The sequence below is a fragment of the Macrobrachium nipponense genome, chromosome 22 (assembly GCF_015104395.2).
Source record: "Macrobrachium nipponense isolate FS-2020 chromosome 22, ASM1510439v2, whole genome shotgun sequence".
NCBI classification, from domain to species: Eukaryota; Metazoa; Arthropoda; class Malacostraca; order Decapoda; family Palaemonidae; genus Macrobrachium; species Macrobrachium nipponense.
This window is the reverse complement of record NC_087213.1, coordinates 77,514,570-77,535,248: the sequence shown is the minus strand read 5'-3', so window position 1 is coordinate 77,535,248 and position 20,679 is coordinate 77,514,570.

Here is a 20,679-nt window from a genome sequence, read left to right as displayed (position 1 = left end):
TTTCTCATGTAAGGAATATGGGCGTTTCCTTGTCTGGAGAACAGTACATGGCTCGATAAAAATCAAGAAAGTTCCAATCAATGAGACCTTGAAAGTTCGGGGACCAAGACTATACATGTAGCCTTATTTCTTACTGTACGTTCATTCATTTAAATATATATAAGAACTTAACAATAAATTTGTACTATAGATAGGCACATAAGCGAACAAGTGAGTTTATATTTGGGTAGTAATTACCTTCGGTCTCGTTTGCATAACACAGCACAGAGCAATACGTGAACATTCGAAAGATAAATTACGAACCGCCTATTACCGGGATGACGGGAGTTGCTATTATCATTATTACCGAGGTTGTTCCAAGTCTTGTCAATTCCGTTACTTTTATGGATCCTGTAACATCCATAGGCCCCATCCCTAAATCATGACAACTTCCTTGAACATAAAAGATGATTTTTATAACCGGAGATCATAAGCAAAGGTGCCCGCGTTTCATTGCTCAAATGAGAAGAATCGTGTGACATCCGAAGACCCAAAGGAGGCAGTAAAAGTGTTCCTATTCTTTGATGTTTCTTGGGGGAGAAAGGATTATGACTTCCGCTCTCCAGACCGCAGCAGCCTTGTTAAAACTCGTGCAGGTGAGGAAATAACTCGAGGGAAGATGCATACGCTCTCATTTGGCTGCAGAAAAAGGAATAAATGTTGAGAAACTTTTCCTTCATTTATTCTAAATCATGACGAGACCATTCACGTTCTCCTTTTTAAGAGCTCAAAAATCATAGCAATCCTTAAAAGTTTCTCCACGCTTTAAAAGAAGGGTCTCACGCTCTGTCGCTGGAATGAAAGTTCTGTCCAAATGATAAAATATCCAAATTTACCGTATAAGACACACTATTTCATATCGCTGCGAACATGAGCGACAAGGCCTTGCGGAATTTACAATCTTATAAAAATTCTCTCTCTCTCTCTCTCTCTCTCTCTCTCTCTCATTACTTTATAATTTCTCTCTAACGTTTCACTTTATAATGCTTACAACGGTTAATATCATCAATATCCCTTTAACTTAAGCTATGTGTCTTGCCTGATAAATGACTTACGAAGGGTCCCTTACAAATAAGACTGAATATTTACGTCCGTTCTTTGTCTCATTGAAAATCACTTAACGTTTTAGTCTTTTTGACACTGTCCATTTATTACGAATCGGTGAGCGTCTAAAAAGCTCCAGGAAACAATAGAAACAATAATTCCCACCATGATGTATCTTTCTGTGCATCCGAGCTAGAATTGGGCAGCTTCCCTCAATTTCACCACTGAATATTCACGTTAACCTGTGACCTAACTCCTCACACATACAAATATATATATATATATATATATATATATATATATATATATATATATGTGTGTGTGTGTGTGTGTGTGTGTGTGTGTATAACTTATTTTCTTATTCCACTACTTTGCAATAAAATTTAATTCCTTTTTCTGACCTTTAAAATATTCATATTTATGATATTAAATACTACTGTGAAGATACAACAAACCTTCATCTCAGACCCAATTTACATCAATATATACCTATATATGAATTATTATTTGACTTTTATTCACTCGTAAACAACTTAAAATATATATTACTCCAGTGGCAGAATGGAAGTTTTGGTGAAACCTCGTTTCAAGAAATTATAATTTTTTTTCTTGTCATCTAGACTCCACTTATCATAAAATAACTGGGTGCGGAAGGAGCACCCTTGGGGAAAATTTTTTATTACCATGATTTAAAATGGCCACCATTTCATATAAAGGAATATTAGTTTTCATCCATGTTTGATTTCAGTGATAAAATTCATGTTTTTGTTTAAAGAAGTGTAGAACGTATACTATCAGATGTTATAATGTTCTATTTGTTTATATTATGTGCTTTTCTCTTTGGAACTAATCATTATCCCTTTGGTTGCTAGCGTCGAGACATCTCGACCCGCAATAACAGTATCGGAGTCGCGAAGGTCGACATTATTTCCACCACCGTAAAATAAAGTTTACCCTGCAGTTTATGAATTCATTTTCTTTCCTTTACATTGCGTGGAAATCACAAGGCAATATCTCATACCATCTAGTGGTGGAACAACTAAACGTGAATGTCAACAAAACATATGGTTTCTCAGCAGGTCTACAGTCTGCGCATCATGTGTTATGCTACTGCAACATATTCCGTAAAATTTCCCATTAAATCGGTACATTTATGTATTCCCTAAATGCAGCATTATTATGAATGATTGCTACAACAGTTACAACACACAAGGAGGAGAGTGTATCAATGATCCAGACTGATGGCACAGATAACTACAAGATTCAGAATAAACTGGTCACCTGCACTATCCCCTAATCCAACCAGAGATCTCCCCCCAGGCAGCCTTGTCAACATTGTCACTGAAGGATATCACCTGCACCTGTTAATGTTGATAACTTTTTCAACTGGGACAAGAACTGATGAGGAATTATGAAGAAGGGTGGCCTCAAAGTTTTCAGAAGCAATTCACAAAGCCAGTGGTAACTATGTTTGTATCTAGGAAGGAGGTCAGTGTTGGAGATGTTAAAGTATATGACACATCACTGATCTACTCCAGGGTACTATGTTTACAGAACGTTCAAGGCACTGATGTGAAGGATGTTCTAAGACATGAATTTCCCAGTGCTCCAGCATCAATGTTTGATGAATCTGATGAGATGCGTCTCACAAAATCTAAATCTACATTGCAGACAAAACTTCAGGTTGAGCTCACAGCATAAATCTGTTCCTCCACTTGCAATATTCTAAATGGAGTACAGATGACTAAAATTTAATGTTTGACAGATACTATGCCAACATCATCAAGGCAACTACTTGGAAATCACGAGCTAAAAACAATGGCAACCAACAACATAAGCTGACTATGGTAGCACCACTCCAATCTCAAAAGGTTTGTCTACTGATACAGAGAACAAGCTTCATTTAGTCAATCTTATCTGTGAATATCTTAGAGAGATGAATGACTTGTTACGTCAAAGCTGAAGACTGCTGGTAGTTACTGGACCTGAACCAACTCCAACAGATTCTATAATGGTTGTATAAGAAAGAGACCTGTTCTTCGTACAACACATGAGGAAACAGATGTGAACATCATCCAACAGGTCATTTATCTGGCTGGTTCTGGTATACTCTTTATATGTACCATTGCTGATGGCAATGATATGCTTGTTTGGCTACTTCACTGCTACAAAACAAAGAGACTCACATGCAATCTGGTTATGAGTGGTACAAGTTCAGGAAGAAAACGTGCTGTAGACATGAAGGCCACAGTTGAGAAGCACAATGATATCTTAGACAATGTTTTAGTTGCCCATGTGATTTCAAGATGCGACAGTGTCTTGTTTGTGGTGAACTGGGAAAGAAGCAGTTCTAAAGGTCCTAAACTCTGGAAAGAAGCATCTTTATAAGCTAGGTGACACATGCACGTGCACCTGAGGAAGAGATCAAGTCTCAATGCACAGCATTTATAGCATTATGTTATAGATTTCCGAATGAAGCCAATGTGACATCTCTTCGATCCATGGTTTGGAAAAACAAGATGGCCAATCACAAGCTCAATTCTGCTCCAAATCTAAGGGTACAGCCTCTTACTAAAAAAACTTTTGAACAGCAAGTTTTTTAACAGCAAACACCAATCTGGAGATGTGCCCTTGAAACTGCACATTATGGCTATCAGCACTAAAAATGATTACATGTGGATACTCGTCATCAAAATGTTGTTCCACTGCATGCTGTAGCTTCTCCAGTGCTTGTATTTCATGCTCTATCTTTTGTGCCTGCCACGCAGAGAGGGAATGTTAAATTCTTCGCACAATTTCTGCTTCCAAGGAAGAAATTATGACGAATATATCGAACGTGATGATGTCGATACAGAGGTGAGGTGGATTTATCTAATACTGACTAGACATAAAAACATCAGTTATATGGCGAAACAAGGTTTAGTGATTTTCCATTGGACTATACCCTCCACAAAGATCTATGTCCATTTAACCATAAGCTCCGGCTAAGTCCATTATTTGCAATGTTTGGGTTTCTCTTTACTTCAACACTTCTCATATAACTGCTTCCCCGGAAACACACCTTCCTTACCTAAATCCACACAGTTTTTCACCTATCTATCATTCTGTCATGTCTTACTAGCTCTATCACTAAATCAATTAATCCCTTTAACCAATCCTTCGGAGCCTTGCATTCCTTTAGCTTTTACATCTGGGAAAGTCATTTTACATATTTACCCTTCAGTAAAGGGTCATGCGCAGCCAGAATACTGATAAATACAAATATATATATATATATATATATATATATATATATATATATATATATATATATATATATATATATATATATATTATATATATATATATTATATATATATATCATATATACATACATGTATATACATATATATATTTAAATATATATATGTATATACACCTACATATATATATATATATATATATATATATATATATATATATATAAAATGTATAATAGTACAAAGCAAACATTTATGCTATGTGAGCTTTCCGTCGTGGTTTCCCGTTTTTTATGAGTTAAAGCAACAAAAATACACGGAAATGAAAAAGAAATGGAAGCCTGAGAGAGGGATTAAAAGAGGAAAGGGAACTATCGCGATCCTTGACAATTCGCGGAACAAACGCAGTGTTAACCGAGTGAAAAGAACGTGAGTCACGCCCAGTTAAAAAAATGAGAGAGAGAGAGAGAGAGAGAGAGAGAGAGAGAGAGAGAGAGAGAGAGAGAGAGAGAGAGAGGAGGCTGCTCAACTTCGTGTTCCTCTACACAGGCAAGCGCATCATATTTCTCCTTATAAAACAGGCTTGTTTGAGAAAATACCAAGAGATATTTTCATTCTATTCATGGTGTTTTTTAAACTAAATGAATTTAGGATGTGGTATGAGAAGATGCATATGAGTAAGGTGCTGATTAAGATGAAAACGATTCTATTTGGTTTAATGATTCTCAATTATAAATTCTATTACAGACACCAATGGCTACTGGGTGGCTCGTAACTATGGATTCTCTTAAAGAGCGGAGGAATTTAACTTAATTACCATGTAATCAACTCAGTGCTAACAGACATATAATCCGTATAGTAAGAAAAACTCAATCACGAGATTATACACATAAACTAATATGTATGTCAGCAAAAGTAACAAAGTTACATTTCACAACCAAGCCGCATTAGATCTCAATTAGTAATGGCAAAATCTGGCATAAGCAACAATGCCAAACAGATCGAAGACACAACTGCAACAAGACAGTAACCCATGGAAACTGATGGAAATCTCTTCGTGGTATTTGCCTCCACAGGGCACGACACGAGAGAACCCTCAGCAAATATAAACAACTTTTGTAACTATACAAGGGATGAAAATGGAACGATAGCAACCTCATCCCAAAGATCAATGCTGAGAAACTAAACGACCCAAACGTCTGTGTGAGCAACAATCAGTCACAGCGACACCGGAGAAGCTAACAAGGTGAGTCAAGAGTGACAGCCGATACAGTCAACAAGAAAGTGACGCAATCCTAGGTACAGCGAATAATTAGCAATTAAAACAATGAGATGATGTCAAATACCAAGAGATAAGTTCATGTGAGATTTTCCTAGATAAAGAATCTTTTAGCTGTATGATTTTTAATGCAACGTACTTCCTGGCCAGAGTTCGATTGTTATTAAGGCGATTGGCTATAATAATCGAGTACAGTATCGTTTGATTACACAGAAAACTACTGTTCTAAGTACGCTTTGGGTTAGTGAACATCGCATGGTTCAGAAGGAAGAATTCTGACGTTTATATTGACACAATCATAACCTTGAAACTGGATTCTCATTGGCTCAGGATATGACTTAGGTGATGTTTTAAAGCAGAATAATAAATAAAGCCAATTTTTTAAAGAAGAATCACAAGTATCTATCGGTGCTTTCTCGTGAATTTCCCATCAGAGCATCTTTAACAGCCAAAGGCTACGTGTAGACTGAGGCTAACTTTGCATGGAGAGGTTTATTTCGCTTCATGAGGTTTTAATCATTAATCTTGATCAAGTCATATTAATAAAAGGCATCAAATATAGCACACATTAACCAGAGATAATTTTATTTCATGAAACCACTCAACGATAAGTACATCAGTAACGTTCTGACTGAAAATCCATACAATCTGTCACAAAGTATCTTTATGATATAATATTGGAAATTCACAACTAACAAATACTGACAACGGGAATTATAATGAATTCCGGCTTTTTGAAAGTTTTCCTTGTATGACCTTGTCAAGCATTATAACAAGACCAGTGATCACAGTTACTCCAATGCCATTGTGATAGATAAGCTGTAAAATTAAACACGCTCTGCAGAGAGCTGCTGCCTACTCTAATACCTTAAATAAAAATAGTGTGTGAAACGAGAACCACGGTTAAAAATCATGAAATACTGATGGGAAAATTCCGCTACGATTTTAGTTACACACTGTTCGGTAAAAAAGATTTACTTTAATACACAGCGGTAAAGAATATGTGAAGACACAAATAACTGCTACCCCCTTTGCTTAAATCCTAGCTTAATCGGTTATATTAATCATATGCACTAAATACTAGAGACAAGGTGCACGTGTAAGTGGCATCCTTCAGTATTTGGGATTTCTTACACCTCTACAAATAAAAAGTAAACAGGTATCTAATCATGGTTTTACTCATAAACGATGATCTGGATCAAATCCACGAATTTTCTTAATTATCGAAATTTTCCACTTATCGATTTTCGTTTCATGGCAAGGCTTGCCTCAAAGGCCGCTCTGAAGGCTAAGGGGACACTGATCTCTAGAGACTTCTGATAACCTGAGCACTGAACACAGGAAAAAAGAAGCAAGAGCTTGAAGAGCCTGAAAAGACCTTGAATTTGACCAGCAACAAGATGCCCTGGAAGATGACAGCAGCAAAACAGATCACCTGAGTAAAATTTATTATTAATAGATAATGACTGCTAAGAACTACCTAACTGGATATATCAAAATTGATGATGAGCACGGCAGCACTTTGAGGGTGTTCCGTATGTTTTCTTGAACTACAGAACATTTTTATTCACAACATTGCCAGTAGGATTACAGTACAGTTTTACAGTAAGCAAGAGCAAAATTTCAATTATAAATTGGCAGACATATGAGCTTAGAATGGACATGCATATACAAAAAACTTTCTCGGAAGAAATACAAACTAACATTCACAGCAGGGAATGTGAGAAAGCATTTTGCTCTCACGTTATATCTTTACTTTACCGCTCAAAGTAAAAGTACGTTAAAGACTATTTGCTACACTTACCACTGTCATTTATTAACAAACGTCACTTTACACTCAAATAATTTGATAAGCAAATACATTTAAAGGACAAATGGCATCACTATTGACCACACACAGGCAGTAACAGTATGCTATCTCTTTGAACACTTTCACCTTGTGCATTTACTAACAATGAAGAACAAAATGTAATTCAAACAAAAACCTTTTAATCTGCGCAACTGCTATGAACCATGAAAGATTCTGAGTCTTTAAAATACTGCAATAACAAATATCTTATCCTTCTGGGTAAAAGTGATAAAAACCTCCAGAAATTTGGTTCAACTTAAAATTTGATTTTTCCAAACCTCATATGAAGAGAAGACCTGTTCTCCATTTTTACTGAGCATCCCGAGACGGATTAGTTTTTACGAGATCTCCGTTCCCCTGAACCAGGAACTTTACCAGTATTCTGTACTGGAAGGACACAGTGGAAGGACGCACATAACACACCTTTAAATGAACAGGATAAGTGTATCCGGAATTCCTCCACCTTAATGAGATTCACACATTCTTGCAAACCTGTCACTCATTTGGTAACTATTGGGTTACACATGGAAAAGCCTACACATACCTGGCGCCTGACTTTCAGTCTGCGGCCTCCAACAATCCTTTTTTTTTTTTTTTTTTTTTTTTGTGTCTGGAAAACTTGCAGTTGTGCAAGAACAAAAGAAGCATTAATTTCTTTGTTTTAGTTTTTAATCACACAGATGTATACATGATTGTATCATGAATAATGCACTGATCTATTCACATTATAAGCCAGACAGTAACATACAACTTGAGTTTTCCTTCAAACGTGTTCATATAATTTTCATCATTCTGGGATGGGAAGAAGCGAGAGATCCTCCCGTCCTTCTTCTGCGATAATCAATTTGCCAGTCATGAAAATAACGGTTTTATATATATGTATATATATATATATATATATATATATATATATATATATATATATATATATATCATAACGTCTTATTCCCCTTTTGAAAGGGTGGAACCTAAAAACCTTTAACGTGTATATGGAATTGTATTATGTAAGCAGAAACTCCGTTGTTTATTTTTCCTTCGTGGCTTATACCTTTATTTATGGAGTTATCACGTTCCAAACTTTCGTGATTCACTTATACATGTATGTATGTAAAGATAGACGGATATAAAGTATGCACATATAATTAAAATCAGTAAAGAAAGCCTTCCGTTGTGCTGTAAAAAATATGATTTCACTGCAACCAATCTGATCACTTAATCAAAATGCAATTTACTAAATAAATTTATTATTGTTTTAACGCCAACACTGGCGCTCTGCAGCGTCCATATAAAAAAGCTAACGGGACGCGTGTGTAAACATAAATACTATTACTCTCAGCGTTCGGACATATTCATTCCTAACTACCAGCACGTCCTTATTCATGCTTTACAACTATGCAAACAAACCTTCCAAGTTCTACAACAGAAACCATCACCATAAAATACATAATCGCAGCATGAGGTTGTAACTTGCGATGAAATACAGGAAGAAACACACAACAACTGCCACTTTTCAGTGCTCGTTTTCACGGCATTGTTTTGCATACTATGGGAGCTATGGTCACTCTCGCCTGTCTCTCACTCACCTTACCCTTTTCACCCCTATTTCATTGGCATGCATCCAGTTTTTGTTAGGAAATCGTACGCATCTGACGTACATGGCAAACTACCGTGCATCCTTAGGTGATCTAAAAGAGAGAAAACTTTCTACTTTACTTATGGTCAGTAAAAGTTGTCTAACAACCACTCATACGAATACACACAAAACAATACCATTTCTCTCTCTATCTCTCCCTGACGTTCTTTTCGCCGCGGTTCCCATACTCTCTCCGTTCATTCGTCCAAGGGTTCATGGCTAGCACGACCTCTCGGCTGACCTCTCTTCTTGACCCTCATGATTCACCTTGGCACCTCCGGTGAGTCGTCTTACTCACTCACTCGCTCATCACTAACAGACGACGATCACATTCCCTCGTGACCAACCAAGATGGAGAAGGCATAGCCGCTACCCAGACTACTTACTATCCAACCAATGGACCCACCCGCAATTTTCAGATGACCTTTCATTAGTTTATATTTACAATAATTTTAATTCATATGGACTACGAGACAAAAGCACTGGAAACGTTCGCCTGGAAGCATTGAAAGGGAAATATTTTTTTCCAGTACAACCGAGAATTCTTATAAATATGTATCTTTAATTATTGTATCACAAGTTGTCACTCTTGCTGAATCTCCTATTTCACCTACTGCATTACTAAAATTACCATAAATAACAGTCGTGGCTTGTAAAATGGAATAAGACACCAATCGGAAAATAACAGGGCTACAAATGAGAACCACACGAAAAAACCGATAAAGAACCATTCTTCTACCAACATGGCGCAAAACGAAAGCCAAAAAATCCCGTGTCCCTTTTCTTTACGACCAGAAAAAGCAAGAGGAAAAAAACCGTACTTTCTCATGCAAATAGACGTGGTCTATGAGCTTTTGGGGTGAAGTTTTACAAATGGCCATTTTTATTTTCGTTTTTAATCTTTATGCCCTATCACGTGAAGCCTATTACTCATCAAGGATCCGCTGGTGCAGTCAAGGCTCTTATTCCCATTCTTGGAAGAAAAAGACAAAAAAAAAAATGTGCACATTCTCAGGTGACCTCCCTTACAGGAGGGAGGAAAAATCATTCTCAAAGCGAACGGTTTTCAGCAAGATTGCGCTGACAATAAATCTTTGGCGGATTTACATTTCACTAAAGCAGTTGCGTTACAGGTATCAAATACGTCCTAAATTCTTAATTAGAGGAATGTATTTACACATACCTGCAATCAATATACCCATAAAATTTACATTAACATTTTACTAAAGCTGTGTGAAAGTAATAAAACTACAAATCTCCCTGAAATCCAGATCTGTGGGAAATATCGAAAAAAGCTCATAATGTAAGATAAAAGCTGAAGTAGAGCTTCAAAACATACAAGAGAGAGAGAGAGAGAGAGAGAGGAGAGAGAGAGGAGGGGGGAGGGGATTAGTAAATTAGGCTAGTTCACGTTACGAAGCCAGAAAACAAAGATATGTACTGGTAAAATACAAGAAGCTGTATATGATATCAAAATTAATGGGTGGCTTTAGACTTGAACACTCAAATTAGGTATATAAAATTACGTTTGTATGATGCCTGATCATTTCAAGACTACAAATATGAAGTCCATCATTAAACTCCAGGATACTGTGTGCATTTAGATTAGTCTGGCCATACTTAACAATTAGCATGGCTGTTGCCATTATGAAAAATCTACAGCTTCGACAGGAGATGACAATCCGGCAAGTTTGTAGGTTCTTATAAGTTAATCGAAGTCCCGGGTAAATAATGTATCTACCATGCAAATTGCAAGATTTCTAAGCAGACCACAAGAGGGACGAGCAACGCCTAAGGGACTAAGTAGGGATAAAAACGTCTACTGCAGTACAAATTCATCTAACTAAAATTACGAAACGTAAAAACAAGGGACCATACGAGAAAGATATGCATTCGATTATAGACTAAACCTAAGTAAACACTCATTTTTTTCTCTTCTTCAATAACTGCAACATAAAAACATGTATAGATTAATGAACAGCGTATTAAAAATGGATAGTATGACTATACTAAACCAAACTGTAAATGTAAAATCATGAGATAGGGATCTTTGGTGTTACCTACGTTCAATATTTAAAAAAATACAAAAGGTAGTCTTGGAGATATTTAATGAATGCAAGGGAAAAATTAAACTGCGATAGAGGGTTGTACAATCAACTCATGTATCACCAGGAAATGCTGTCAGGCAACTTTCTATCTGTGGAAGAGACTTATTCCAATAAATAAAAGCGGAAAATTTCGTTTAAATTCGAAAAAAAAAATCGAATCACTAACAGAACACTGGAAAGGATTTGCTAATCGAATCCCCCCAATCCGTTTTTGTCAGCAACCCTGTTGGAAAGACTTATTCCTCAGTCAGAAGAACACTTTCACACTGGCTAAAAATGGTAAAGCGCTACACAGCACTGTCCAAGGCAAATTACTTATCTGCATAAACCCCGAGATGAAATTATATTCTTGAATTCTATTTATCATCCGATGTCATTATCCGTTTGCTTCTTCAGTTTCAATTTACATAGTGTTTTTTCGTATTTTTGCATTTACACAGAACGAATGAAAAGAAAGTTGCCACAAGAGTGAATATACAAGCTAAAATTCACACGAATTTATTCATGTGTATGTATATACATACAAACATATGCTCATGCACTTGCGCACGCACACACACAAACACACACACACAATATATATATATTATATATTATATATATATATATATATATATATATATATATATATATATATGTTTACATGTATATTCGTGTGATTTTTCGGTTGTACATTCACCCTTGTTGCTAATAGCTTTTGATTCGTTCTTTGTAAATGCAAAAATATAGCAAAATACCTACCGAATAAATTTATGATGAAGAATCAAAAGAACAATGACGTACAACGATAAATATACTGCAATTCATGAATACAATTTCAAGTTGGGGTTTACTGGATATCTATATATATATATAATATAGTATATAATATATATAAATGCATCAGGCATAGTACCAACGAACACATAACATATGCTTGTCAAGACGCACGGAATATGCTGACACATACACATACACAAATACTCGACATGGAAAAATGTACTTAAAAATAAAAGGTACCTTATAATCAGACATCTTTTTTCCTCACCTGTTTTACCCTATTATGGAAAAAAGGAATTCAGGTCCATCTGTGGAACAAAGCATATTCGTGGTAACTATTATTCTATTTACTTAAAACATATTCCAAGTGCATGAGTTTCATTTTGAAATTTTCGGAAAAACAATATATCCTTATAAACGTAGGTTACAATGAGCATAATTCTTGCTTACCGTTTTACTGCTAAAACAGGTGAAAATTAACAAAATAAATTTCTGGATACCTATTACACACTGCCTTCCCATACTTTGAAAGCACTGGCATGAAATCTTTAAAGTTTATACTTCTTGCTTAAAATAACATACTTTCATTATTACAGTACAGATAGTTTTCATTTTTAACACTGACTACCAAAATGAAAATATGCGAGCATTGCTATCCAAATAATGGATCAGTGGTAAATTGTTTGTTTTTGGAAACAGACTGTAAGACTCAGTTGTATAGTCTAGAAAAGAATGTTCTAGAGATGTAATCTAGCCGACTGACTTTACAGTGCACGAATTTCACACAGTAAATATACATGAATGTTAAGACTAAAATGAACAACTCGGTCGGACGTTGTGAGAACATTACTGAAAGTTTTAGATACAAATACACAGAGCATCAAGTTGGCTGTCAAATTTCTTTAGTCACCCCAATAATAAAAAACACTAAGAAAACCGCTAATGAGAAGAATGTCACAATCTCTATGTCAATCTGAAGCTGAATAAGAAGACATTTCTTCTTAAACAGCTGAGAGACGAGGAGAGAAGAGGAGAGATGAGAGAGAGAGAGAGAGAGAGAGAGAGAGAGAGAGAGAGAGAGAGAGAGAGAAATAAGATCCAATCTTCCATATAAGCTAAACTTTCAAAAAAGATTGTTAAAGTATATATATATATATATATATATATATATCTATATATATATATATATATATATATATATATATATATATATATATAAGTGATTTCCCTTTAATGACTTTTGGCATCAGTAACTTCTGTAAGAGAAATAGAAGGTGAACCAAAACTGCACTATGGTGATACATATCATCTCAATTCAAACAAAGTAAACGGAAGACCTGAACGACTTTGATTACTGTTGTCATTTCGTCATTGATAAGTTGGCATCCGTAACAAGCATCTACTGGGTCGGGGGAAGCAACCACACCAGTAGGTGCTTGTTACGGATACCAAACTTAACAATGACGAAATGGCAACAGTAATCATAAGGTTGGTGGTCGTTCAGGTGTTCCGTTTTCTTTGTTTGAATAGAGGTGATATGAATCGCAGTAATGCAGTTTTCATTCAATTACTATTTCTCCTCCTGAAGTTCCTGATGCCAAGTATCATTAAAGGGAACCCACTCTGATAACAAGCAACGGCACTAATCCTTCAAAGCAGCCCCCCCCCCTTTTTTTTTTGTCAATGAAGGGACAAGAAGTAAACAACACGGAGGAGGGAGATTGACGACACAATCATTACCGAACGTTGGTTTATGAAAGACCTATTTCATTTTTTTTTTATTATACAACTCCTGTTACTAAGAGTGGTTGTTGAACTTAAGGCTTCTCAGTATTATTTAAAAAACAAATAAGTGACGAACTCGACTCTTTGAAAGAGCGATTATTTCATCAAAAGCAAATATCCGCGACTGGAATGAAATTCCACGCAAGTTGTTCATTGACTCTAATGAATAATGCTAAGAACGACCAACTTCATACAGTACATACATCGCAAGTATATACATCATCATTACGTACAAACCGCAAATAAAACAAAAAGGAAAACTCATTTAAATCTTGCTTTGGTGTCTTCTCCTCAATCAGGCGGCGCGAGAGCGCTAATAAGCTGACACGACCATCCTTTTCCCAAATGAGAGCAATTCCCTTTACAGCCTCAGCTATCCATCCTCTGAACCACTTCGGCCCACCTGTCTTCGTACCTGTTAATTAAGACCAATCAGAAGAGCAATGCAACCGCAACAACAGCAACATGGTGTTACTTCATTGAACTGAGAGAGAGAGAGAGAGAGAGAGAGAGAGAGAGAGAGAGAGAGAGAGAGAGAGAGAGAGAGAGAGAGGATTTATGACTGATTATACACACTGTAACATGGAACCTTAAAGCTTCCGATACCTTCGCTTTAATGTATATCATATAAAGTGCACACACATACATATCTCTGTGCGTGTGAGTGTGTGTAAAAATGTGCGTGAGAAAGAGCAAGAAAGACATATGGATCTTAGTTCGCGGCGTACTGAGGATGAGTATTTGATGTCAGTTGGAGGCTGGCAGCCCAGCAATAACTTGGCGCTGGCTTCACCGACGGCGACGGGTGGGCGGCATACGGGCGGGATGGCTGGGTGGTGGCGGAGGTGATGCGCGTGTTTGTGTATATGCAAATGGAATGGGCAAAGCGATGGACGAATAAATCCCGTCTTACACGAACTCCATCTGATAGACAACTTCCACAAATGGCAGCCAACGAGTAAGTTACGGCGCGATAAATATTTCTCTGTGAAAATGTTGCGCGAATATTAATAATCATAAATACCCGAGATGAAGCAACGAAAGGAATTTGAGTCAGAGCTCTCTTCTGGGGCTCTGTTATAAGTCGAGAAGGTTCCTCTGTGTGATTTCTTCATTTAAGTACTTTCCAAAAGGACATTTCACTTCTGAATAAAAAGTATTTCAAAATTAATAAGCCATATTCTGGCACGTACTGAAGTGTACGAGAGAGAGAGAGAGAGAGAGAGAGATAGAGAGAGAAAAGTTATATATGATTTCATGATATTAAAAATTTAAACAAAATCATACACGCCTGAATATAAAAACGGTGGATATAAAACAATTTTTACTAAACTGAGACGGATTAAAAATATAATCACTGTAGAAACTCGAATAATCAGTAACAGTCAAAGGAACATTCTCTCTGGAAGACTCACACTTACTTTAAACTTTCACTCCTGACTTTCAAGTTTACTCTGATAGTTTTTTTTTTAATCTTACATGAAATATTTTCAATCATTAGCTCTACTGGAATCTCTACGAGTGTTCTAGAAGAAGAGGCTCTCTCTCAGGACTCGTAACGAACTCTGCCGTGTCTGTTGGCGCATTTAACCATATTTGATGAAGCCACATAAATATATCCGCAAATTCATAAATAGAAAAAAAGATTTCAAATTCTTTGGTGAATTGGGTACAGAATTCTTGACCATTTTTCCGGAAGTCGAAAGAGAAATGAGGATTATGGTTTACGTCGTAGTTCATATGAAACTGGTAGGTGACGCTCCAGCATATCCTCAAAAAGAGCCTATACTGCGACCTGATGTACAAGTACCCAATCCTAAAATTCAAAATAGCTGGTTTTATTGATCTCTTGACATCACAATATGATAGACTGAACGCTAAATATGAAACCAGTTTCACTAAGAAAACACTACTACCAAACTTCTGAACTATAGCCGTTTTTGTAGCGGACGATCAATACCCTCAGCCGATATCACTTCAACCAAGGTCCAGACTTTGGACCTTTAGTGTGACCAATGGTGGGCACTGAGCATGGGCGACTGCCAATCACGATTAGCTTCATATTTTTCTGACTGTAACCCGGTTATAATGCGGCTTGTACACAGCTGCTGAGGAAATACAGGCAGGCAGATTTTCGATATTCATTTCTACTAACCGTAATCTCGTATTCAGTAAGAATGTAGATACTCTGTTATTACTCTTTCATCTGTTCCGCTAAAAGTGACTGGAAAAATCAAGTCATTTTTCAATTTCATCGGACTTATAATAAATGAGGTATACTAATGTACTGCTCTGTTTTGAGAATTTATAGCAATACATTACTCATAGGCGACGTGTGTTGCAGGCATTACATATTGATCAGTACAAAATGCGTACAAATATGAAAAGTACCATGAGTTTGACAGCTAGTTTTCACAGTTTAAAAATTAATCCCCTTAATTATGAGTGGAGAGAACACTAAAAAAAAATCGAGAAAACAATAAATTAAACGTTACTATTAAATAAATAAATAAATAAATGAAAATGGAAAGGAAATTGGGTTTTAGTGATGGATGGGCTCAAGTTTCCGGGTCATCCTGGCATAAAAAGTTACGTTGTTGTTACCAGCATTATTAACTAAATTTTCACAACAATCTATAATAATAAAATCCGATGGGATCTTTCTTGTTTGTCCTCCCCTGGGTGACAGTAGGGGAGACATGACACAGCCACCCATCCCTGCAAACCGGTTTGTCCGCCCAGGGTGGGGGAAGGGTAGGTGGGGTAACAGGAAGCATATTCACGAAATTTTTTTTTTTTTTTATTGTGTTTTTACGTTTCATGGAACCAGTGGTTATTCAGCAACGGAATCAACAACTTTATATATATACTATATATATATATATATATATATATATATATAATCTGAATGGTTTCTTTCGATCAATAAACCATGAAAAGGTAAACTTCTGTTTGACTGTTTCCATGGGAAACGTTATATTTTTATGCATCAAGGAAGTCGAAGAATGGTTAAATATGGTCTTCATTAAAGAATAACAAAAGTATGAATGACAGATATTATTTCTTTAGCAATGCACTATAGCTCGATGTATAATGCAAGAGTCATGATAGTATTGTTCTTATATTTCTCATAACAAGCGCTTAAGAAATCTACGCAGAATCCTGTAAAGTTGGGCACTCTAGATATAGATATACCTATTTCTGAAATTTTTCTCTACAAATGATTAAGAAAAGTAAGCCATTTGACTCTCTTTCCATTGAAAATTTAGTTTTTATACATGTTAAGTATTAAGGTATAGTCGAAGAGTGGTGCGATATACTCTTTTTATAAAGAATCTGGAAAATATCAAATGCGTAACATTCTTAAAGGCGTTAAATTTCCTTAGGCCTACTCGACAACCACTTCTGTTCATAAAATCTCATACGTATGATAACATAGGTAACAGACGAAGGACTTCCCAGAGGCAATCTCTTGCAAGTACACATTATTACAGATGAAATAGTTGTCTTGTGTTACCAAGGTTGCATAAATGTGCAAATTCATTTTTCATTAGAACTGCAAACGTATTCCCATCATTTTCATGGCTTCCTTTATCGGGATATTATTATAGAGATGTTCGATATGCTGACTACAACTGGCTGGTGCAATAGTATACATCTCTGGAATATGCGAACGGGAAGGTAAGGAAGACAGCCACCTTCCTCCTGCAAACATGTTTGTCCCCCCGGGTGGGGGCAGTGTAGGTAAAGGATCAGGAGGGTAGGAGAGAGAGCAGCGCTGAGTTCCACTGCGCGTAGTGCTCGCTAACAAGATTGTATTATAATAACGTCAATGGCATATACGCCCCCTTTACGTACCTGAGTCCGATCACCTTAGCAACGTAGAACTGTGTCAGAATGTGGAAGGGTGACCGCTCTGTGAAGCCAAACGCCTAAAAACCATACTAATTTGAAATAAATACATATATCACCTGGAGGATCAAAACCCTCTGAAAAAGATCTTGGTTATCAGAGATACATCATTAATGACAATACACTCTTCGATTCATTTATTATATAAACATAATAATACTTGTGCATATAAACTCTATATAAGAATTTGTACACGCACACACTCACACACACATATCTATATCTATATCTATATATATATATATATATATATATATATATATATATATATATATATATATATAAATCCACGAATGTATATACATGTATATATACATTACATGTAAGTATATGCATATATATATGCATATATATATAATATATATGTGTGTGTGTGTGTGTGCGCGCATATATATATATATATATATATCTATAATATATATATATAGATATATATATATATATAATATATATATATATATATATATATATGTTGTGGTGTGTGTGTGTGCGCATATATATATATATATATATATTATTTATATATATATATATATATATATATACATATATATTATGTGTGTGTGTGTGTGTGAGAGAGACGAGAGAGAGAGAGAGAGAGAGAGAGAGAGAGAGAGAGAGAGAGAGAGAGAGAGACTTATATACACAACAATTTGCATGACTTCATTTTTAGCACCGCTTAAAGGAAGATGATTATCTGTTCACCGTAAAACATAACGGAGGTTGAAATGCTAATAAAAAAATCAAGAGGAAATGAAGACGAGTCTTGAAGGCCAGAAGGTGAACAGGTGATTGTAACAACACTTGACTACTATTCAAAATAGCCACTTAACGATGACCAAATTGCTGTCTCGAGTTAAGAAGGATGCACAAGGACCCTAAAAGGTGCCAGCTCTTATATGAGGAAAAGATAAAAAATAAAGTAGAAGGCTAGAATCGATAAAAGGCAAATGACTTGAAGTGAAAAAGTTTTATTTCGGGATGAAAACTGCACTATTCCTAAGTCCTAGATATTTTCACAGCTGCCCAGAAAGTATACAAAAATATCCCCAAGTTGTACAACCATCAACCCACCCCCCACCCCCCCAAATAGAGGAGCATCTCGCAGAATTGATGATTAAGTAACGCATTCCGTACATTTATTCCGCATATCAAACTTTTTCCGATGCCAACACACATATCAATACTGCTATAAAGTATTGCAAAATTCTATCTGAAAAGCAACACACAGAACTTACATTAAGCAAGCCACGATGGCGGCTAAGGAATTCTAATTAATGCAGTTGTCCTTGGCCCGCGTCTCTCTCTCTCTCTCTCTCTCTCTCTCTGTCTCTCTCTCTCTCTCTCTCTCGTTTATAAGGTTGTTCCAAAGATCTCGTGGCTCACAGTAAAAATTTACACCACTTTCAACCAAAGACCCCATTGTTTAAACAATAATATTGGAAGAAGGCTTAATTAAATGATCATAAGTACACTTATTATAAGTATTACTTTTGATGACACAAACTATGATTATCAACTGTATAAATATAAATAATGAGCAGATATAACACTATATAACATGTGTAGGTGAACTTAATACACCTCCAAAGCTAGCCTACATCATCAAATAGAAAAATAAAACACTATAGTATTGTAGTTCTAATTTATAGTATTTATAATACTAAAAATTAGCATTACAATACTACAGGTTTTCTCTATTTGATGATGTAGGCTAACTTTGGAGGTGTATTAAGTCCACCTACATATGTTATACAGTGTTATATCTGCTCATTATTTATATTTAAACAGTTGTTAATCATAGTTTGTGTCATCAAAAGTAACAGTTATAATAATTACTCTTATGATCATTTCACTAAGCCCTCTACCAATAGCATTGTTTAAACAAAGGGGTCTTTTGTTGAAAATGGTATATATTTTTACTGTGTGCCACATTTAGGTATTTATTGTCTGAGAGAGAGAGAGAGAGAGAGAGAGAGAGAGAGAGAGAGAGAGAGAGAGAGAGAGGGCTGCTCATTCAAGTATGAGTATAATATACACAGCTTATCATCACTTCCTGAAAAAAAGAACACACACACACACCTTCCTTCCCTTGCTAAGGACAAGAGAAGCCATTCGAAGCTAACACTCGAGAGTATTTCTTGAATCTCATGCTTCCATGCAGGGGTGAAAAGGGTCACTCCCTAGATCTAGGAGGTGCTTTATATCGACACTGCTGGGCTGTTCAGAATGTCCGAAAACTTGAATAACAATGACGAAACATGAACATCAATCTCTTCAGCCCAAATCTGTGATTATCGCGAAAGAAGTAAATAAAACTCTTTCAAAGAGTCTCTATAGACCAACCCGGTATTGCTAGATCGTATGTGGAACTGCAATGCTTGTCTGTACTGAAAACCAACGCCAATTATCACAAAAGAGGACTTGACTCTACTAACCATCGCCACCGTTGCTGTTTCTCTGTTTTATCTCTAGTTGTTGTGGTGTTTCCATATACCATGCCATCTCTCTCTATACATAAAAAATGTGAATGAATTACTCTTTCTACATACTAGTAATGAAGTCAACGACCGGCAATGAAAGAATGATTGAATGAATGAATATTTACCTCTTTGCAATGAATGAATGAATGGGTGAATGACTGAATCTCTCTTTCCTGAAACTCGGGGGCACAGGATTAAATGACGCAGGTTGGCTGTATCACTGACACTTCTAAACTCGTTGGTGTCGACCAAAACACGAAGCAAAAAAGCAGCGGCAGATGATAGTATCAAGGACATCAGCATAACGTTAGGACAATACCACTATCATATTCTCATTAGGAAATCACGTTTCTCTGACAAACCTCTTTCGATTACAAATTTATCGATCATCTTTACGGAGATGACGTTCGAGTCTGCTTAATAAAGAGATAAAAGAACGACGGTTGATGTGGAAGGGGTTTAGGGAAGAGGAGGAGGAGGAGGAGGCAGAGGACGACGACGGGGGGTGGGAGGGGGGTGGGGGAGAAGGAAGGGACTTTTCGTGTGATT